This window comes from Chroicocephalus ridibundus, chromosome 6, assembly GCF_963924245.1.
Source record: "Chroicocephalus ridibundus chromosome 6, bChrRid1.1, whole genome shotgun sequence".
Taxonomy (NCBI): Eukaryota; Metazoa; Chordata; class Aves; order Charadriiformes; family Laridae; genus Chroicocephalus; species Chroicocephalus ridibundus.
Genome location: NC_086289.1, coordinates 29,938,783 through 29,962,445, shown reverse-complemented (window position 1 = coordinate 29,962,445; position 23,663 = coordinate 29,938,783). Strand labels below are relative to the sequence as shown.

At 38.0% G+C, this 23,663-nt stretch overlaps 1 long non-coding RNA gene across 1 annotated transcript in view; it reads right to left on the bottom strand.

Annotated features, from left to right (window-relative positions):
* The window catches only part of LOC134516916 (uncharacterized), a 145,498-nt gene that overhangs the window by 109,330 nt on the left and 12,505 nt on the right, over positions 1-23,663 (bottom strand). Inside the window, exon 2 of the long non-coding RNA XR_010071494.1 lies at positions 5,453-5,614. This is a non-coding gene — a long non-coding RNA (uncharacterized LOC134516916). The remainder of the gene's footprint in view (positions 1-5,452; positions 5,615-23,663) is intronic.

Here is a 23,663-nt window from a genome sequence, read left to right as displayed (position 1 = left end):
AAAGTTGAATCGCAGAGAAACACAGAAAACGTGAATTCCCAGCAACTTACAACAATAATTACCAACCACCACACAACTCACAGTCACTGGAAATGTTCTGATAATGGAAAGATGTGAAAATTTGGTCTCCCTTTGACTTTGCAAAGTCTCTTGGCACTAATGGTACTGTAGCCCTTGAACATAGATGAGAAGCAGGCCGTAGTTGGTAAGACAGGGAAAACCGTGTTAATAGTCTGCATTTTTAATTTCTAGCTTTTTAGTCAAAAGTAAATGCAATAGATTGAATTTGAAGTGGAAGAAATAACAACTCGTTATTTTCTAAGTTGATATTAATTGACCCTGTTTTCAGCAGTGAAGATGCAATACATCATCTCCAGGGGTCCCTTCCAACCTTAACTGTTCTGCAAGTCTGTAACTCACCGCTTTTTAATGAATATTGACATTTTTCCCCAGATCACTATATTTAACCCAAGTTGTTAGATTACACATTTAATACTCAAGAGACAGGTAAAAACAAAAAGGAGAGCAACATTTTACACCTTGTGTTCCTACAGCCCATGTAATGGTCTCATTAATTCTTGGCAAATTATTTTCTACTCACTATCACGCCAGTTTTTCCCCTGCCCAGTACTGCTGTCGTTCTGATTACCCTACAACATTTGTTTTATGTTGTCTATCAAAACTGAGATCATTGGCGATACTTTGTTTTTCACAGCTTACACAGAGGGAAGCTCCAGGACTAGCTGACTGAAGTCTATTTAACTCCATATGGAGTATTACTTCATTTAATAAGTATTCTTGCTTTATGGATATTACTTCCACAAAGATTTAAAACACAGATGAGCCAGAAACTCAGAAGTGGTAATTTCCAGGTCACTTCAAAGATCTTGTAAAACATGCAGAGCAGGTGTCCTTCAGAGGTGGAGCTTGTCCCACCAGTGAGGACCTCGAGGCCAAAACACCTGTCGTCTTTGATTTTCTGTTCAGACAAACTGTTTTATCTCATCTTGCTTTTAATACTAAGAACAACACCAGAACCCTTAACGATTGGAAGTTGTTTTGGTTTTGTTGGAGTTGTTCAGATGTGAAGGTTTTCTGTAGAACCCATTTTCATTTGGAATTATGAGGATAATCCTACTGGTCTCCCACAATATATGTATGACATACCTAGCTACAACCTAGTACTCGTAGCAGTTATGTTTACCAGGACATATTAATTCATGTCACTTCACAAAAATGCAAACTGAACTTATCCTTTCCACTGCACTCAAAACCCCAAAGCATTTCAGGGCCAAAAAGACAAAGCTGTTTTTCCAATAGGTCAAAAGGCATACTCTAGATTTTAAAGATGTGTGCCCACATTGTTGAAAGATGACAACTTTTCTAACTTTAAACATCAGACTTAAATACCCAAGTTGCTAAAAAAAATGATGGAGCTTCGAAAAGACAAGTGACAGTATTCCAAATTAGGAACTTGTCGCTTTCTGTTAAGTAAATAGAAAATGCAGATCTAACTAAACTAAACTAAACACTAAACTAAACTAACTAAACTTAACTAACTTAACTAAATTTGATACCTGAAGTTAAAAGACATGAATATCTGCCCAAGTTCCAAGTACAGGAGTGACTTTCGAGGGCTAGATGAAGAGAGATAGGAAGGTTTAATTTGATTTTAATCTTATTCTAATTTCACCACCCATTCAGCAGATGTGCTCTTGATCAACTGCAGAGCAAGGGTAGCCTGCTGTCTTCTTGACATTAAGATCCACTTCATTCCTCCATTCCTTCTCCTTTACTCGTTACCTCAGGACACGAAGCATCACCAAGTGAGCTGGGATCAGAAGAAACAATAGGAAAACCGATCCACTCTCTACAAAAGCCTTAGCAATCAAGCTGCCCCTTTGAAACATATTTCCCAGAACAGCTTTTTCTTTTTTCTTATGTACAGTTGTATTTCTTAGGAGTTCAAATATAAGCGGTTATGTTTAGCCAGGCGGGCAAAATGACACAACCCCAAAACCATTCAAAGTCTAGTTGGGATTCTTAGACTAAAAACTCTAATGCTTACTGTGTGCATAAGTACAAAATCAGCATAACATTCTCCAGATAATTTTTTACATATTTTTATGTTAAACCCTTTAAAGAAAGATACAAGTAGAAATAGGTTTTTACACCTCAAGTTAGATAAATGCTAAAATAACCTTGCTTATTTTAGAGATCTTTAAAAGGATGATAGCTGTGTCTAAAGGACGGAAAACCTTGTTTTTACTGATGTCTACAGTCTCTGAAATTAAAAAAATAAATTAAAAAAAATCACTGAGCATCACGAATAGCAAAATTTTCCTGTGATCTTCCTAAAAAGAGTTTAAATGAAAGCAATCCTTTGCCTTTTCTGATGCACACAGTTGCTCTGGCAAAGCTCAGAACCTTAAACACCACATGAGGTAACAGAAGAGAAGTCTTAAAAAAACATGTCTCATTCTTGGTCTCACAGCTGATCTTTGCAGACGACAGAAATGACCAGTGCCAGGTTGAACCATAGTTTCTTTGGTTTCAACACAGGATATTGAATCTAGCATGTTTCCATGCTACATTGCAACACCCGCTTTTTCTGCACAGGCCAAGCACCATACGTATATCGTGACACGCTCCCCTGAAAACAATCTGGTATACCTTTACATTACTTCAAATCTTTTTTTTAATCCATCTAAAAGATCAAATACCTCCAAGGTGCCTTATTAGGTAGCTTCTTACCACAAACTTCAGAATCAATCTCTTCTTATATTATCACATTCACAGGATATAAGAAAGGAGGCTGAGAATTTGAGTTTCAAAGGCTGAAATAGTCTATATTCAATTTTCTTTCGGTAAGACTTCTCTGGAGTAACTGGCCATCTTGTGAAGGCAAAGGAGAGAAAGGCAGGCAATGTGAGATACGCACAACCCACAGGTACAAAAAAATTCAAGGATCTGCACGTCCATTTTAGTGTCCCCTGAAAATGCTAAATGATTTTGCTGATACTCAGCACTGGGCTTCTGATACCTGAAGTTAAGTTCCAGCTAGCCACATTTTCTGCAAAAGATATCACTGGGATATGAAACATGGTCAGAGGCCAGCTACATTGTCACATTGCATCTTCCTCTGATGGTACTACTGTCAGAACATGTGGTTAGCCATCTGGAGCTGGATGACTTCTTCCCGGAGCTTGTTATTAGTCTTTAACTAACTAGATCAAACATGTTCAGAAAATTACAATCTTTGAGCTAAACAGTACATAAATGAGAGTGGTTATGAGGCCAGAACTGTTGGGGAGGGGAATCTTGTTCAGACCAAATACTCCTCCAGTCGTCCAACTTCTACCCAGCTGATTTCCCTACATAAGTATGAAGCACAAGGCTAGTCTTAGCAGCTGTCTCAATAAGGGTTCTAGCATCCTCCTGTCCTCATGGAGGAACAATCTGTCTGTTAGCATATGTCAGCAACTTGAGTGTGCCAACAGGCCAAACTCTCTCTGAGGGGTTTAGCTACCTCTGTTCAAGGTCACCTCTGCTATGGCACCAGTTGTGTAACCCTGAATCAGACTGCTGTGAAAACCACTAAGTTCTGAGAAAGAGCTGCGCAAGAAGGAGCTGTGAGAAGCCCTGTCCATGAGGGTCTCTACCCTTTGACTCATGGCCACGTCAGACAAGGAAGAACTTTCAGACAATTCACCTGCTTCAGGATGAAGTTAATTATATGAGACTTGAATAAGAGCTTGTGAGGTGCACTTCTATTTATAGCAGTTCTTTTTCTTTCCTTTAAAAATTCCATTCACTGTCACTAAAAGTTTCACACATGTTGCCATTCCACAGTGCTTTTTATACTGCCAAAGCACTGTACATAGAACTAGCTGCTTTGCAACCAGAAAGGTCAGCTAAGGACTGGAGTCCCAAAAGCAAGTTCATTTTATTTCTTTAAAGGTAACTCATCTGATTGGAAATTATGCTGTATAAAGTTAATCTTAACAGACCTCCTATAATATATCCTCATGAATTAATATTAACTGTTTCTCTGAGTTGTTCCAGACATTAGACAAGGTGTTTTCATTCTGTCCTGAGTCAAATGGACTAGGGAAAACTGTGATTTACAGTGTTCAGCTGCACTGAAACCATTACTCTGAAGCATTTACCCACCTACACTATTACTGCTAATATTTGTTTGTATTGCAAAAGTAACATAAACAAATACTGTCCTCAGTGCAAGCTTCGCTGCTGTTCTCTTCTGTCCCTCTCAACTCTGGACACTACTGTCCTCAAACTTGCTTTGCAGAGCTGCTGCCATTTTTTACCTCATTATACTTGCTGGATGTGGCAGCACTGGTATGGGAAAATAACTAATAGGAGCAGCGGAGCTTACCTGCCTGAGCTCCCACACAAGCTATAAACAACTGCAATGAAGAACAAAAGTCCAGACACACAGCAACACTCTGGTGCTAGGTTCTGTACAAACATAAGCAGGGAAGAATAATTTTCACAGCAAGAGTTATGAATAAGCTGAAGAATGAAATTATCTCTAGACTACATGAAATAGTGAAGGCTTCAGTATTCAGATATGAAATGAAGACCTTCAGAAATCAGGAACTGCAAGAGAAGTTCTCATCATACTTTCCGTTGTGAGAAAAGTATTAAGCAAAATTGGTAGCCAGTGAAAGATCACTAAACCTCTTTAGTGTCAGAGTTCAGGCAGGTGAAGTGTGAAGATTCAATAATACCCTCCTCATACAATACTTGTTTGTCAAAACAAGTGGCTCAATGACATTTTCCCTTAGAAGCATGAAAATGCATGCATTAAACTACACAATGTAGGGGATTGAATTTGACAAGGTTTTCCATTAGTTTTGCCATTTTGTCAGCCATATTCTTTTGGTACACTACATCTTTAAGTGTTCATGAAAATAACTTGTCACATGAATTCTCCCTTTGCATGTAGTATGAGAGTGTTTAACATGAAAGGAAAGGAAGTTCTTCACAGCAGCATCACATTTTGACTCTAGGTGCAACATTCCTGTTTTGTCATACTGCTTTCTCATAAGACGCTTGAACACATATCAGAAACTTTAAAAATTATTTCAGTCATGAACAGCTTCCACAGTATACTCATGCATACAAATTTTATAGAACTTGTGTGATCTGACTGTAGAATACATTTTTGATTAATCAGAACTAAGGTTTTAATAACGAAACAGCAGGTGGGGTAACTACAAAATTAAAACTCTTAACAGCCTCTGAGTAATACAGTCATAAATACAAAAGAGTTTGAAACCTCATTTGCATTTGTGAAAAACATCTTCAACGACTTACTCTGTTGCCAGAAGAGGGCGATGTTTCTGTAGGCTGATAAATACCTCTCGGCTCTAGCTGCATTTCACACCTTTCAGGGAAGACACATGCTGTCTCCATGATAAAGGCTTACCTTTCTTTCCCTTTGGAAGTTGCCACTGCTCTTCTAGTAGCAATGATTTTCTAGAAGCAATTTCTGGAAGCTCTCTCCTACAGAAGTAGGAGGAGTTCAGAGTCTGCACACCCACTTTGATCAGGTGTTAAACATCAGGCATTTCCCATTTGAGGAGAATACCTGTAAGAAAATGGTAAAAGAAGCTTGTCATAACCTTGCCATTTGAATGATCACCTTTTGTTCCCACGAACATTTCTGAGCCAGTTCTGTCCTTTCAATTAGTAGCAGTTGTGGTTTTTTTGGTCTCCCTGCCCCTCCCCCCCCCCCCTCCCCCCCCCGTTTTTTAAAGCAAACCTCTCTATGTATTTTAAAGGTTTAAAAAAATTAAAAATTTAGCTTGCAAATACATTCTCACTGTAATTTATACTACTCAGACTTAAACTGCCACTAGATTGGCATCGTATGACAGTAATTGAGGCCGATTAAGTTGAGGGCTCAAAAGCTATGCTAATGAGAACAGAATCAGTCTAGGTATTGCATCAAAGTTTCATATGTTTTCAAAACAGTGACCCACTTTTCCTAGCTGAAGGGAAGCTTCTGCTTCAAACAGTGGTTGCAGAAGCATCTACAGGCCTAAACTGCTGCATCACAGATACAGACACTATGATTTATCCCTAGAATTTGTTCTCTTCCAGCTTTTTTCATTATATGTAATGCCAACTCTGGATTTTTGTACTCTGTTTAATACTTTTATATAAAAATACCTACTACATATATGCGCACACATATATAAACACCTACTTCTGAGATATCTCCTCATGAAATATCCAACTTTTAATGTAAATTATTATCCAAACCAAAATAATCTAGTCTATGAATTATTATTTGTATCCATAGAAGGGCTGAAGTTTACATATAACAACTCCTCTTTGCCTTCAACCTTGTGTATTCCGGGAAATATACAAAAGCCCTTGCTTTTGTCAGCAAATTGCTTACAGCACTGACTTTTATATAAAAGTTAAAAAGTTATAACATTAGACAGAAACTTTTCTTTCAAAAACAAGAAAAGATAATTTATTTCCTAAAAAAAGCTGAGTAGTAAGAGGGAATTGCACTGAAGCAGAGACAACAAATGGATAATGGAAAAGCTAGGCAGGATGAAGTAACATCCTGAAAAGTCATGAGATTACAGAGAGGAAAGATTAGGCGCTGCTCTTCGTAAGTATTTAAAACCAGGACTGAAGTTAGCATGGATCCGCTGCTCCCACATAGCAGAACAGCAGAGGGAAGTATCAGTTCTTTAGGACAGCTCAAGTATTCCTTCCATGATCCACCAAAGAAAAACAAAACGAAAACAAAATACCAAGATAAACCCAAGGGAAAAAAAAATGAAACCAGAGGGAGCTTCAAAAGAGAGCACCACGATAATTTCTCTCAAAAAAACCACAGACACAATACAACCCACAAACTTTCAGGAATCAAAGGTTAATGATTTAATGTGTTTACGTAGTTGAAATCCCATAAAGTTCACAATCAGTGATGGAGTTTGTCAAGGGCCTAGACAGTCCCTTGTCCTGGCATGGGAGCACTTGTCATGACAGGACGTTCCTTTCATAGTATGAGAGGGTTTCTGCAATCGGTAGACAGAGAGTTTCTAAGGATTTTCTCTTGCAATAAGGGAAGGGGTAGAATTCTTTGCAGAGTTATCCTAAAATATTCTTAAGAATAGGAGAGGCTATGTGTATGCTTGACAAGGCCACGAAACAAAACCAGGCCATCTCTTCTTTTAAGAGACAGAACCACTGTATTGCCCCTAACATCCTGCTGTAGTTAGACATTAACTGTGTTTAGAGCACGTGTGTCTAAAAGGTTCCACCAACATCCTGGTTCACCTGCCCTCTACCATTTGATCCCATGACTACTAGTTTAATGAGATTAAACAGAACGCTTCAACCTGCACCAGTGCACTGACCAGCTGCAATTGCCCTGACAAATCAGATCCAAGTCTATACAATCCAGAATCTTAGACATGAGAAAACACCAGTAAATTGTGTTAAAATGGCAGCAGACAAATAACCAGGGAAGGCAGGGATAGCCAATAAAGTTTTGACTACCTTAGTTTAATCACAAAGCTCATGCACCAGATATTCAATCCAAGAACACTCCCTAAAGATGCCTGTGTATAGGCACAGGTAGGTAGTTAACACCTGCGATGCCAGTAGGTGGCATTGAAGAGTATGGATTGTTTAGACTTCATTGAAGACCAGTATGTTACGTATCTATTTTCCATGCAATGCAAGTGGTTTCTGAAATACGGATGTTTATCTCACTTTTTTTATATACTGGAAACAAACGTGGCTCAAACTAGTGTAACCTAAAACGAGGTTCAGACAGCAAATATCTTCAGGTGGGACTCACGGGCTTGTGAGGGAGCAGCTTTTGATTTGTCAATGGCGCAGCCACGCAAAAGATAATCTGCCAACAGAGATGGAGAACAGAAATGCATTCAATTTTCCCATTTCCTTAATTTTTAATGAACCAAGATGTTACATCTGAAGGATGTAAAAGGTACTCTATAAAGAGAAGAATGGATTGAAATCACTGTCCGAGTAGGAAAGTTTACTTCATTTTGAAGAATTGTGTTTAGTTCTAATGAGTTTTGGATGTGGAAATGGGAGAACTGACTGCCAGATTGAATTTACTTCACACTGTCTGAACTCTTTTCCCCAGAGGGACACAGGATTCTAACTAAAAGAGGATAGAGTAATAAGAAGTGGGAAGGGTCTGTAAGAAGTGGAAAGGGTCTGTTTTATCCATTGTATCATATTAATTCAGTGTAACGATTCTGTTTTATTGTGACTGAACCAAGATCATAATTCTGAAAACTTTTTTGTTAAAAACATTTATAAAAAAATTTAAAAATAAATAAATCAGTGTGTATGTTCATTCATAGAATAACCAAAATAGGAGGTGTTTGAAGGTACAAGCCATCCAAAGCCTGCCTAGGAATATCCATGTAATCCATCATTCAGCTTTTATCACCTCACCCACATACTTTCGATATTGTTGTATTCTCGGACTTTCCAGAGGCTGCTAATAACCTCAATGTTATTGATTAAAAGGAGGAGGTAACTGCAAGACAGAAAAACCAGGATGAAAACACCAACTCATTTCACACAGATTATCCAGCTGCTGATAGCTGCTAATCGATTCTGGTTACACAAGAGCCACTGAGAACAAATCTAAAGGCCCCCTTGGATTTGTGTTACTGAAGAGTTCCTTAGAACTTCACCTTCAGTAGAAAAGTCAGTCTGCTTAAGTGTTTTGTATCCTTTCCAAAGTAACAATCAACCTTGACCTAATTTGAGAAGCTTCCAACCAGACCTTTTAAAAGGTACAAAAAGGTATAAAGAGCACCAGTGCCAAACTGGTTTCCGATTTAAGGAAAAGCATGAACAGATACCAGAGGAGACAGTACAAAATTGCAAGCAGCATTGCAATAATTTTTGCTTCTTTACAAAAAGAGAGCACTCTGGCATTGAATGACAAAATTACTTGTTTAAAATAACATAGGGAATCTGTTACAGATCTGGAAATGAAATTCAGACCTCCTCGGGCCCAGCCCTGAATCAAAATTTCTGTTGCTTCACATTTTCTATCTTGCAGGACTGCACAATTCCTCCAATTGCTATATGAAAACAGTGATGTAGCTTAGAGTAAAATTTTTAATACCTTATGTAGTATCAGAAGGCCACTATCAATACAGTTCCTTTATATCTAGATGCATAAGTCCGCATGAAATACACAGAATATTCATGTCACTACACTTTTCAAAGACAAAAATGTGTCCTTCTGACCTCTCTGCAACATAAAAGGTATTTGTCAAAATTAACTTAAAACACACCTCACACACAGCGTTCTGATGTTTCTGTGAATATTGGCAGGATTACATGTCCAAGTGCTACTCTGACAGAGTATTAGTCAGTTGTAGCTGGGCCACAGGCCCAGAGAAGACAGCTATAGCGTTCAAATATACTGCACTTAACATACTGTGTTCTACTTCTTCAAAGAGCAGGGAAAGATAAAGGGAATTATATATACTTTCCCATAAACAACTATTGCAGTAAGTGTTCCAAACACAACATGAATGTAAAGCTCAAAAAAGATAACTGACTTAAGACTAAGAGCATTTCAATATCGAGCATCTTCAAGCCACAGCTTTCCAGGCAGGTTCACACTTTATCCTCTGGCTTGACTAAATTTGGCACCATGACTTGCAGTGAAGTAGATGAGAAAAAAAAAATGTGCCTGTGACCTTTGAGACCAGTAGGTGTCATTTTGTAAGCAGAAAGTCTTCCACGTGTATCACATTACAGATGCTGTAAGAAGTCCTCTATATCCCGCAGATGAATAGGCAAGCCTAATAACACATTTGACCTTTACAAATACACAAACAGGAGGCAGAAGAGATTATTTTAATCAGATCTGAATGCATATGAGAGGGCAACATGCAATCATATGGATTATGCAATTATGCTTCTATCTAACACTTCAGCAGAAATCAACTTAGGGAATCAATGGAGATACCTGTTGCAATTGCCACAAAGCATAATAGCACTCAGATTATAATTTAAAATACATTTTATTAAACACACATACACTTCCATTGGCAAAAAAAACCAACCCAAACACCTGTGACTATGACTTTTAGATATATGACAGCACATGTCCTGTGTGTGTCAAACAGAACTTCACAAGCTCACTGATCTCTTTGTTGCATAGATAGGATATGTTTGCAACCATTTTTAACGCAAGATTTTTCCCCATCTCTGGACAGGGTGGGGAGCAAGAGCTCAGAAAGATGGTATAGAAAAAATACACATTCTCATTCCAGTGGAGTAACACAAAGAGAGCACAGAAAAACTGTTTGTTGTGCTAGCTCTACCATCACAAACCATGACCTCCTGCCCCTCGTAAAAGCCTCCACATACATATGTTAGGAAACAGAACAGATGGCTATTGGATATGCCCTAGGGTGAGCTTTGTGCATGAAGGGCAACACTAAAAATGGGGCAAACTTACTGAAAAGAAAGATGGCAACGCCTTTCCAGAAACAGCCAGTGAAATAAATGATTGAATCAGACAACAATCCTGTAGATTCCATGGCCTTCAACAGAATTATAACAAACCATTAACAGTGGCAAGCAGTTCCAAAGGGGACAGAGAAAATTATGAAGATCACTGAGCAGTAACTAATCCAAGAACAATACAGTACAGGGCTAGATTCCAGTCTTCATGCTGATCTCTTGGCTGTGGTGGAAGCGACTGAAATCCCTGTCAGGGCAAGGCTGGAAAGGCAGCAAGTTTATGGGCTGGCAGCTCAGGTAAGAGAAGTAAACTTTAACTACATTGCTTTAGACTCTTACTTTCCTATTTTAGCTAGAACCCTTATGGGGACATGCCTACATAAAGTCTTCCACCCCCTTCCTAGAGTACAAGACATACCTACTAGATTTTGTCTACGGCTACCCTGAAGTGCAATATTCCCGCAGGATCACTGAAGCTAGCATAAGACATACATTAGCTGTTGCTCCTGACCACATACGCTGGTTTTACTGATTTGCTTCTGCTTTTGATCAAGCTAAAGCCAAGTTCTCTTTTGACCCTTGCCTCATTTCAAACCCTTTTTAATGATCCAATAGCACAAAGCACAGTAAAAATTTGGTTTCTCACACAGAAATTAAACTGTTTTCTGTTGCAACACTACAGAAATGCTGCTAATATTCTGGGAGGCAGGAATTGGCAATTAAATATATTTTTATAAAAACTGCCATTTTGTTAGATGAAAATGTGGCTGGTAGAATAACTACATAATTACAAATAGAGGTTAAGGGAAAATGTAGCTCAAGCAGGTTTTTGGTGAGGGTTTGTTTGTTTTTGTTTTAAAACTTCTATATTGAAATATCTACTTATTTCAATAAAGGAAGGGGACTTCTATTAGCTATTCACAGTAGATACCATACACATTGGGTCTGAAATAAAACAAAAGGGTTTAAAAGGATAAAAAGGAAACTTACATTACTTGGGGAAAAAGCCACTGATGGATAACTGTTATTGAACCAGAAAGAAATAATGAGGCTATGGCTAGCAAGTAAAAAAGATGGAGTTAAGAATGATCATTTAGAAGACAGTGACACATCACATGGGGATCCTTCCATTCTTTCTGAGAATGCAAAAGACATAATAAACAAGAAAGGAGGAATTCAAGTATGTGAATCTAAGAAGAAACATGAAGTAAATTGCAACCTGCAAGACCTAGTCTAATCGGGAAACTGACAGAGCTACTTAACTTCCAGAACAAAGTCTATAGAAAGGATGGATTCCTATAGACAGAAAAGGGTGTAGAAATACATTCTGGAAGGAGGAGCAGCCCAAGGCAGAAGAAAGGAAAGATATATACATGCTGACTGCAGCAGCACTGCCAATTTGTACTGAATTGAAAGATATATGGTTGGAATATTATGGGAAATTGCAGTAGAGCTTCAGGGTAAGATAAGAAGTCAGACCTGGAAATCTTTAGGAGGGGAAAGGAAAGAAAAAAGTTAGAACAGTGAAGGGTTTGTATGATGTACATCCTAGATAGGATAAAAATTTCAGAATGATATTGAAAGGAAACATTTTTCCTGCGATGCTGCACAACCGTATTCATAGCCACTTTCTGCTTGACATTAAGACATGAACAGAAATCATGCGCTTCACAAAATAACAGGTAGCTGATCAAAATGTGATGAAAGCTAATAAGGTTTGAAGACATATTTACAAGATGGCACTGCAAATTTATTTCATTCTCTTAAAGCAAATATTTCAGGCATATATAAAATTGAGAGACCTCCCTGAATCAAATCCCTTTTAGAAAAAAATGCTCAGAATACATTTACATCTCAATCAATCCATCACTCAGGAGTGAAACAAAAGACAGAAAGCCCAGTGCAACCTCAAGAAAGAAGAGTTGCAGGGACTTTCTAGCTCTCAAAAAAAACCAAAAAATCCACATTCTGTCTGTTTTGTCAGTCTTTGGTGGGAGACGGGACCTCAGACACTGGAAATGACAATGGCAAAGACATGTGAGACCACAGAACAATGATGCTACTGTGTATAAATGGGGGAGCAAGGTGGTGGTAGGGGGTGGTGTTTCAAAGATGAGATGTATTCTTTCTGCAAAAGGACCAAATCTAATTCTGAATTAACTCACTCTGATACCAGAAACGTTAGTATCCAGATGACTAGGTGGCACAACCCCTATTAGTAGAGCCCAATTAATATTTTGCCACTTCTCCTAGATTTATCTATAACTACTGACAAGTTATTTGAGGATGCCACAGTTATTTCGGAAGTCAGGCTAACATTTTATTACCAAGTAGTTTGTCAAGCCTTCAGAGCTTGTTAATTTTTTCCCCCCTTTCAACACATTCAGCCAAAACAGGACAGCCTGGTAATAAAAACTATCAGACAGGGCAAGTGCCAGAGAACAAACCTTCTACATTTTATTTGATCTACTTCACATATGGATTTCCCAATTCATATGTGATAACAAGATTTAGAATATCTAATTTTCAGTTACTGAAAAAAAACCGCAGCAGCCCATTAAGACAGTCTTATTACTGTGGTAATAGATTGCAATTATAACTTTGGACTTTGCTATTAAGCAACAGCGATGTCAAATAAATATTTTAATTCAATAAAAATAGCATATATTTATTTTGGTCTCAAACCAAGAAATGAAAAGTCTTTTCGCATGTTATAAAAAATTTTGACAATTTTTTCCTGCCTGTCTTTCTGCAAAGCTATTTAAAAAGCTGTAATCCGTGATCAGTATTCATGCTGGTTATATTCTTACACCACAGTTTAAGAAGAAAAGCAGTCTACCTACCAAGCTGCCTTGGAATCACAAGTCTTAAAAGCCTGCAAGTTTCACCTACCAAGGAGTGATGAGCACAGGTGCCAGAAACCCCTAGTTTGTCAGGCTCTCTATGGCTTGTCAACCTGCCAGGCAGCTTGCCAAAGGCTGAGGCAGGAGAGCCAGCTAGAAACCCAGCAGGAATCCGTCAGAGCCCTACCTCAGCTTTGCTGAAATGAAAACAGTCTGTGCAAAACGTTCCGATTTCTGCAAACCAGCAAGTTCCAGTGAAGCTGCACAGTAACTTGTTACTTTGAAAGAACGGGCCACGACTGAGGTGGTCCTTTCCTATATTCCTCTGAAAAAAATGTTTAAGAGAATTTTCCTGGTCAGCCTTACTCAAGCTAAGGCACAGATGCATCTTCTTCTCCAGGTCACCTCCAGATAAGGAAACTTGCATTGCATTGTATAAGCAGATCGATCTCCCGTGTAAGCCAGACCTCCTTTTCCTCCCTCATATTTTCCACAGAAGACAACAGATTTATTTTGTTGCTAAACTGTTCTTTCAGTCTGGGTCAGTGTTATTTCACAAGACCAGTGAACCAGGCTCATAGTTTTTCTGCCAGCCTTCCCTGGTACTTTCTTGTGGGTTCTTGTCCGGACCCTACTTTGGTTGGGAATGAACTTGAAAGTATCAAAAGAAAAAATAGCAGAAAACCAGAACCAATTAGCTGGAAATTGAGCAGGGCTTCAATTTAATTCCTTTCCTGACTAGCACTTCTTTGTCTTCTGAGTTGCTATTAACTGGCTCGTGTCAACTGTAAAGATTTTTTTTAGGCAGGCGGGGAAGGAAAGTTGTGAATCAACAGTGGAAATATATACTGAGAGCCAGAGGGAGCCAAAGAACAGTCCTAATCTTTGGCTTATTCAGATAGTCAGCTTTGTTACCGAGACCAGTTCCCGTTCAACAAGAGTGTAAAACAGAAGACTGGAGGAATACAAGCAATACAGAAATAAAGCTTTCAAATGTGCCTTTAACTCAATGTTGTCTTAATCCCAAAGGTCCATGATATAACTTTAAGGGTTTCCGGATTATTATTTTTTTTTCTCTATGTACCTTCAGTCTTTAGGATTGCCAACATCTTTGAAATGTAAACAGAGTTTTCAGGTATTACATTAGCCTCCAGAGAAGACATGGCACTACAGAAAAAAAATACTAGCACCAACAAATCAGAAACATCCATTGTGGTAACATTAATTCTTCCAGACTGAATATCTTTCCTTAGGGCACCAATGTTCCATTAAACACTTCCATCCTGGCCAAAGATTTATTAATGTATGTCACCAAAATATTTTGAAGATCAGCATAAACAGTGAAAGGTCAGACACTGCTCTGAAGTCTACCCAAGTAACTCTGAAAATATTGAGACTGCGGGATCTGGTCCTGTAAAAGGGGTGGTCACTCATATGATGAATGTGTTAAACTCACTGTGCAACACCAGTAATCACCCAATGTAGGTCTGAGCCAAGGGATGGAAAGAGACTGACCAGCACACCCCCACGATGGAAGGCAGCTCGGAGGAGATGGGCAAAAATAACAAGCTCAGGCAATAATGTAAAGAATGACGACCAGTTATCATAAAGCAAGCTGAAATTACCTCAACACAAGGAGGGCTAGCGGTAACCTTTGTTTTTAGGTATACTGCTGTATCAGTGGGTCAACCAGGTTGTATAAACAGCCTTTCCTGAGATAATCAGTCTAATATAAATTCTAAAAACTGGACAACTAGTAAAACAAATTCTGAAGACAGCAACAGGCTCGAGCTGGCTTCAACCCACATATTCCTTCCCAGTGATTGTGGACACCCAGTATCACGACAGTGAGCATTCAGAGACTGGTCTTGTGATATTATGTTTATGCTACGATTTCAGTATATTGCTGCACCACTGTGCTAAATCAAAATCCCATGGAATGCCAAATATATCAAACAAGTAAACTTGATAAGTAAACATTAAACCACCCTTGCATGGAATACCTAAAAAGAACCTGGTCAGAGAGTATTGGACTCTGACAGGTCCCCCTCGCTTTCACTTCCACAGAAGAAAGCTAGAAGAAAAAAAGAAGAGTAATATGTGAAAGCAACAATCAGACGCTTGGCTTTTAACTGAGTTCCAGTATTAGGTCTTCATATGAAAACAACAGTGACAGATGCTGGCTGAACTGACTTCCTGCCAGCCCTGGACTAAAAGCATCAGACATTTCAATGAACATGTCTTAACAACACTTTACTTCACATACTTGCCAAAAAGACCAACACAACTCAGCCACTATAAAGAACCCTCACATGTTCTTGCTTTTGCTATTTAAGATGAATCTGACAATATCAAACTGAAATTGCTATATGTTAAAATTATCAGTCATTTTTTTCTGTATTCTATATTTCACTTGGACTTTTGGTATTGCAGGGAAAGAGGATTTGGGATGTTTAAAGCCTCTGCCTTGATTAAAATCATTAACAGGATTACTTCAGTTTTATTGTCCATTTTATGTACAGAAAAACTGCAAGACAAATACTTGATCTTGTCACAGAAAGAGGTTTGTATTATAAAAAGGATTTTAATGAAACTGAACACAGGCAGAAAATGTAGAGCAAGGACAAATTTAGTTGATTTCTTTCAAATATCACAAAGCCTTGTATTTGAGAAAAAGGATGTGAAACTGACAAAGAAAAACTAACTGTATTTTATAAAGAGTCTGCAGTGGTATAAAAACATGTTCTCTCCTTCTGACCTGACTAAGCATGTTAAATCTCACAGAAATTTGATCAAATTTACTGTTTCAGAATTGAAGAGGCAAATATAAAAGACCTTTTCATTTAATGGTACATTTTTCCATAAGAAACAAGTCCATTATACTATATTCAAATATAGCATTATGAAAGTTAAATAAGATATACTTGCCTTCCTAGAATGTACAGTCCATTATTAGAGTCAGTTTCAAATATACTGTATTTGAAAAAGTCTCACAAGCAAAAATTGCTCACCTAATGCCTGCCTATGCTGTTATATCTTCAAGCTGTGCTATGAGGTAAGGCCCATATTCATAGAATCATAGAGTCATTTAGGTTGGAAAAGGCTTTTAAGATCATCAAGTCCAACCGTAAACATAACACTGCCAAAACCACCACTAAACCATGTCCCTCAGCACCAGATCTACAGAATCTTTTAAGTATCTCCAGGGATGGTGATTCAACCACTCCCCTGCGCAGCCTGTTCTAATGCTTGACAACCCTTTTGGTGAAGAAATTTTCCCTAATATCCTATCTAAACCTCCTCTGGTACAACTCGAGGCCATTTCCTCTTGTCGTATTGCCTGTTACTTGGGAGAAGACACCAACACCCACCTTCCTAGAGCCTCCTTTCAAATTACTGTAGAATTATAAGGTCTCCCCACAGACTCCTTTTCTCCAGACTAAACAATATAAATATAATCCTTCATGCTAATCAGGGTATAGTGCTTCCAGTAGTGCAGCAGACAGAATCAATTTGGATGTTTTCATATACATATTCTGCCATGTTTCTTGTTTTGCAGGGTTGCACACAGCCAACTCAAGCATCTGCTTCGATGGTACAGCTACGCCATAGCCTCTCACAGAACACCCATAATGAACATACCTAAGACACCAGAGTTTTTAAAAAGTGGTTTTCAGAAGCCCAACCTAAGGGAGTCAAACTCACTGCTATGTTTGCATCTTTGGGAGAAACTTACTTGAGTGTGAACTGCCTTCCAGTTGGTACCAGAAGACTGCTTTGCTCATCCCCTCTTATTCCACACAAAAAGACATGTATCATTTCTTCCTTGCAAAAGAAGAGATGAAACACCAGGACAAGGTATTCCTATTTCAAGGGAACAAATGCACATTCATTTTTTACTCATACTGATGTGATTCACATCAGATCTAAGTGCACTGTAGGAATTTGATAAACAGAATGCTAAGTAGTTAAAGAGTAACTTGCTGGTAAGTACCACATTTGATCTCATTTATTTTAAAATCTTGCATAGCCACAGCATTCTTACATCATTTGGCAATAGCTTAGGTCGAGGCCTCACAACCTGTCTAAGATGAAGGGGCTCTCAGCATTCAGGTTTTCATGGTCTGGATTTTGGGGCAAACTTCATCACTGCCCACTGCTGTGGATTTACACATACGGATATAGTGGTGATGGAGTAGGAGGTTGCTCAGTTTTTCCTGAATAAACAGTACTCGGAGCCTCCGTTTTGCCATTACACTAACTACTATATATCCAACATGCCAGCATCAGCATTCACCAAAAAAGGATTTCTAGAAAAAATTATTTGAAAAGCATACATTTTTAAAAGGATGGAAACATATACAGAGATAAACGTGTGTAACAATTCCAAAGATATGTGACAGCATGAAGTGGAGTGTGTTGATGAAGAAACATTGTAATTACAAAACCCTGTAATCTGAAACAGGGCTATCTGATTTCTGTAATGGTGTAATTCTGCTGTTTTTAACATTACATTATGTAGTGATGGTATCCAATTAGGTAATTTACATAGAGTGATTTGACAGGAATTTTAAAATATCCCTATTCCTTTATATATCTATTAGAAAGGAACATTTCTATTTTACTGTCTAATTATGCAATGAAGCAAGGATTCTGATATCTGTCAGAATATGAATCCAGCAGACTGGAATTTAATTATGAAGTACTTGCTACATAGTAGACACTCACGTGAGAATTTTTTCAAAGTCCTCCAAATACATGATTTTTAAATTGGAGGGATTCACCCTTTTAAATGGCTAAATTTTACTAAACCAGCTCTCAAGACTACTCAAGATTTTCTGTTTGTTTAAAACTCTGGGCTGCCCATTTCTGTATACTTTGGCCTTCCTTTAACACCACTATAATCCCCCATTTTGTTTTTGCTTCAGGATGTGTCACACCCTTACTACTTTTCATTAGAGGGTCCTTCTCCAACATTCCACAGCTATGCTTCTTATTTTGTTTTACCTTTCTGCTTTTCTCTGACCTTGCATACATAAAATTTTCACCACTATTTCTAAACCAACACCTCACAGTTCTATTATCTACTTCTGACTTTTCTTCTTCAAACTAACATTTAGCCTTCCTGTACAGATACCTCCCCCAAGGTAGTGCAGGTAATTAAAAAGACTGATGTCATCTACTTGTGCGCAGTTCTGCCTTATGCATGTTTATATATTCAGTGGATAATTCAGGCAGAGAGGTTAGGACAGGAAGAATTATCTTGTGATTTCTCTATCAGCTGTTGCCCAACATCTTAGACTAGATTCCTAGCTTTCAAAAATAGTTAGGGTGAAATGAACCCTATCCAAAGGTACATTTATGCCAGCAAATGAAGCAGTGTCAGGACAGAGAGACCACACTGTTAACGGGCATTGAAACTTGTTTAGACTGATATATTTTTAAGTTTCACGTAGTTTTGGCATGTAGTAAATCACACTCCCCTAAACAATTCCCTGGTTCTGGAGACAGCAGATAACAAGGATCATTCCCAGAAGAAACATGACAGCTTGAATGTTGCCCAGCTGTCCATTGTGCTGGAGGATAAAACAGTTTCACAATATAGACATGGATTTTTCCACACCAGCTGACCTCACTGCCTGAGAATGGCCCAAAGCCCATTTAATTTAACTGTACAGATATAACCAGTAAGACCACTAGTATTAACTACCAACTCTGCCATTTTAAATGACTTTGGAGTTTACTGAGGGGCAAGAGAGAACAATACAAGAGTAATTTAGAATAAAATAGCTAAGTGGGTCTTTAATTATTGAATCCTCAAGCAATGTCATTTGGGATCAATCAATATGGGAGTTTGCACTGAATATCACATTAACTTCTCTAAGAGCTTTGTCTCCAATGTTAATTTCTTTTATACAGTTTAACCATTTAACCAACCAAAATCTTATTTTGAAGTGTTTACATATGGAACCAGGAGATAGCTGTAAGAGCAGCAAACATGACTGATGCATGTGAAACTTTCTATCTGAACTTTGCATGGAAATTTAGTATTCATGAGACACATGCAGTACATCTTTATTGCTGCTGGCATACCAATAGCACAGTGCTGTTTTACATTGACAACACACCACTTTGGCAATCCAGAATTCAGAAAGTTTGCATGGATTCAGGTCAGGACTGTAAATCTTATCTCCCAGGAGTTTCATGCTGAGCAGCTGACATTTCAGCAACATCCCCCCTCCCCAGTACAAAACTGAAATTTATAGAGGGTTAAGTAATAAGCCCAGCAAACAAACTTTGCTGTATGCTACTCTCTCATTCACTTACTTCATAAGAACTCAATGAAATATATCCATCTGATGAACACACCCAGCATCACATGCAAAACAAAAATGCGTATAGCAAGAGCTCCACAGTCATATTCTAAAGCAGTAATATGCAGGTATGGAAAGACCTCAAAGGAAAAATATACTCTATGTTGTTTCTGCACAGCACTGCCACAAGTCTTCACCACTAGAACTAGAATGGTCAAACGCAATTATTTAGGACCCACTTTATTCCAAATCCTGTATTAACGCTTCAGAAAACTCAGTTCTTTTACAGCATCTAGGTTTCTTGTCTCAAGAGACTTAAGGCTTAAGCCTTAAGCACTTAAGGCTTCCAAAATATTTGTCCAGTATTTAGTTAGATTCATGGCTGGGTTCCTAGCTGTGAGAATTGATCCATACTCCATGATCTAGCACTGTCCTAGACATGAACTACACAGTGAGGAATGCTGGACTCCTTACAGGGTCCTCACAGTGGTCCTTCTGCTGAATCATAGTCAGTGCAGTATCATGGCTTTTAAATTTTGTCAGTAGAGATAATTTTTTTGCTTCCCCAAATTTAGCATCTCACAAGGTATGGTCCCAGCTGCACAAGAATCACATATCTGCGTTTTATCACTAAAGGATTCTTACACAGTCTACATACCACAGTATTTAAAAGCAAGTCTTATGACAAGGGAGAGGGATGTCTCCTCTCTCATTATAGTTAAGGCGTGCTTTCACCTTTTGCCCTTACACAGGTTCTCATATCATTCTTATTTCCATAACATTTAATTGCTCTCCAGTAATGAAAGAAAAGATGCAGCTGTTGTCTGTTTTCACAGTTCATTTAGCCTCACCTTTCCCCAACATAAGAATTCTGGCTTACTGCTGCAGAGGAGAGAAAAAAGAAACAGTTGTTTTTCCGTTAAACACCTTTGGCCAATATCCAAAATTCAGGACTGGCAGAATCAGAGGGATCCCTTTCTCCCTCTAGCTGCATCCAAAGAACACTTTCACATCAATTTAAGAGGCATACAGCGAGAGATTCCTTCAGCAAAGACTATGGGGAAGAGAGTAACCCTCTCTGTTTAGGTCCTTCCTTATCTAAACCTTAATTTCAGGGTGAAGTAACGCACTTGTTTAAACTACTTTGGCAAAAGAGGGTGAAAAATAAATAGCAAAGGGACCGTGAAACACACTTGGACAAGCAATTCCCTGTTTTGGACAATTTTGTACCAGTGTGCAGCCCTCCCTCTATAAAATATGCTATCAGCATTATGCAGTACATAACGGGCAACAGGCACAGAAACAGACACAGAGCTGTACACAATCGCACATGCAAGAACAATTTGGTCTTCCACCAAAGGTCAAAGGAACTCAAGCGTAAGCTTAAAACCAAGAGAAATTTCACTAGCCTGCCTGACTCATGTCCCTTCCTCTCCATGACTGTATTAAGGCTACGTACAGAGCAAAGCTCATAATTAGTCCCTTAGAGACAGATGGTACCTTCTCAAAGTTTAGAACACCACATTCAGATCCCTATCTTTCAAAAAGCTACATATTCCAGATCTTGTCAAAGAAACCCACTGGGAAATACCAAGCATAATACTAATTAAAACAAAAGAAAAGAAAACAAAGACACTGTCCTAGAAATAACTGTGAAAAATTTTCTCAATTTTTTTCCAGTCAAAAAGGCATTTGCCAAATTCAAATGAATCCCAAACTAATTAAATTCAAGGCCTTAACTAGCTTTTGAATCTTTATCACTGCTAACTGATAATCATTTAGAGCAATAAAGTTTACACCTAGTACTACTACCTCTCAGCCTGAGAAATCCAGATAATTAACAATAGAGTGAACACATCATTTAAATAAGGAACTATGATAAAACAATTCTAAGGTAACCTGAGGCTAAGCCTTGAAAAACTGAGTCCCTCAGGAATAAAGCCAACCAAACACCTATTAGGGAACAAAGTTCTGACTTTTTCAAATGTCCAACAACATTTCACAATTTTCACCATCTTCTTGCTTTTCCATATTGATCTGTTTTTCTTTAACAGTTTAACTGAAGTGCTAGAATATCTTGCATACTTCTATTACACCTATATCTATTTCTATTACTAATAAGTACCAGGGACCTTTGTTTTTAACATATAACACTTTCATATTATTTTACTCTTCTGCCAGAAGGAAACTGTACAGTTGTGTTTCAAACACATTTATCTGCAGTTCACTGCAAAGTTTTCTGAACAGGTCATGCAGGTTGCCATGTCAAAACCAGAGATGGTTTTCAACCTAGATCCAATCATAGAAGACTAACCCTTTTTCCAATTGCCTTGCTCATTTTTCTCATTCTGAATTCAGCAGATTTGGCGAAAGCTCTCAAGATGAAGGTCCTTCTCTAAGAAGAATGAAGGTGCATAGTATTTACTTATGATTTTAACTTTTCTTTTGGGATATATTGAAAGCTAAACCAGTCCTTCTAGCTTAAGAGATACAACAGACATAAGTCATTCCTTTTCATGATTTACTAATGCATCTGATAGATATATATATAAAATTTTATTTTTTTTTTACTGACAGTGATAGCCCAACCAACTCTGAAGCTAGAACTTGGCAAAATGAGCACACACTGATCACTTTTGACAAACTGAAAGCTAAAAACTGTCAGAAGGTGCTTTTCTGGTTCCAAGCAATTCTTTAAAATAATCACACATTAAATGACACAGACTTCCAAAAGCCAGAAAGAATAATTAAGATTCTTTTACAGAGATGCTATCAAATAAAACATCTTAACTATCACAGGACTACTTAGTTCAAACTGTGACGCTTGTAAAGGCCTTATTACTACTAAAATGCAAATATGTTCCAAGTGATTGAAAATTGAGACTACACATAGTTGCTTATGGATAACTATAACTTTATTAAATCAAGTCTTTTGAACTTTAAGGTTGAACATATCCATGGGAACAGAACTCTGCAAATGCAAGCAAACCCCTGAAGTACCTTTTAGCTTTAGCCATGTTAACAGCAAAATGATACAAAAAAATTCAGTTGCAAAATCCTGAAAAATAAATTACAATATTCAAAAGGTTTACAATAATATGGATGACAAAAGGGAAAGAACATCAATCTTAATTTACTTATCTTGGGTAAAAATTAGTATCCCAAGAACTCTCTCCATATCTGCATGCAGTTGACCCAATCAACAAGTTCAGAGCTTGGTGCACTCCTTTCATCTGCCAGCAGCATTTGAAAGAGAACCTCACAGGGGAAGGACACTATCTTTGCCATCTACCCGTTTCTCCAGGACAGCATTGTGTTACGGTAGGTATGTTTGGGCAGCGATTCCCAGCTCTGTCTTTGAGAGTAGTGACAAAATAAAAGAGTTTTGCTTAGTCATCTTAATTTGTCCAAGAAGCGCAGAACTGCCACACGTGATAACTACCACAACAGAGGCCTTACACTATTGGTACAAAGTTTCTAGAATTAAAAACAAATATATATATTTTGACACATTGAAGTTGCAGGGAATGCAGAATTTGGAAAAATCTTTCTTTTAAGTTTTAAAGGATAAACCAGCAATGCTAGAATTTATTCTCTGCATTCATGACAGATGTTGTAGCAAAACCTTTTACTTGTTCCTACTTAAATTTCAACACATCAAATGCATTTACAAGCACGTCAGAGTTCTGAAGCTGAGATCCAGAGACTGACTTTGATTTGGGTTCTGGTATGTTTCATTTTGAAACTGACAGGTACTGCTGCTGCATACCAATCAGAAAAGTGCTTGCACTTCATCTTGCAGTAACTTCTAGGTCATGTAACCTGCAGTGTAAGAAACTATATTAAGAAAACAGGTATCGTTCCTACATTTACTGAAAATTTGTGTATACTTTAAGTTACATTAAAGGACTGAGATGAACAAGACCTTTGTAAGTTTGTCCTCAGAAGCATGTTCTACATGACTTTATAGCTTTTATGGACCGTT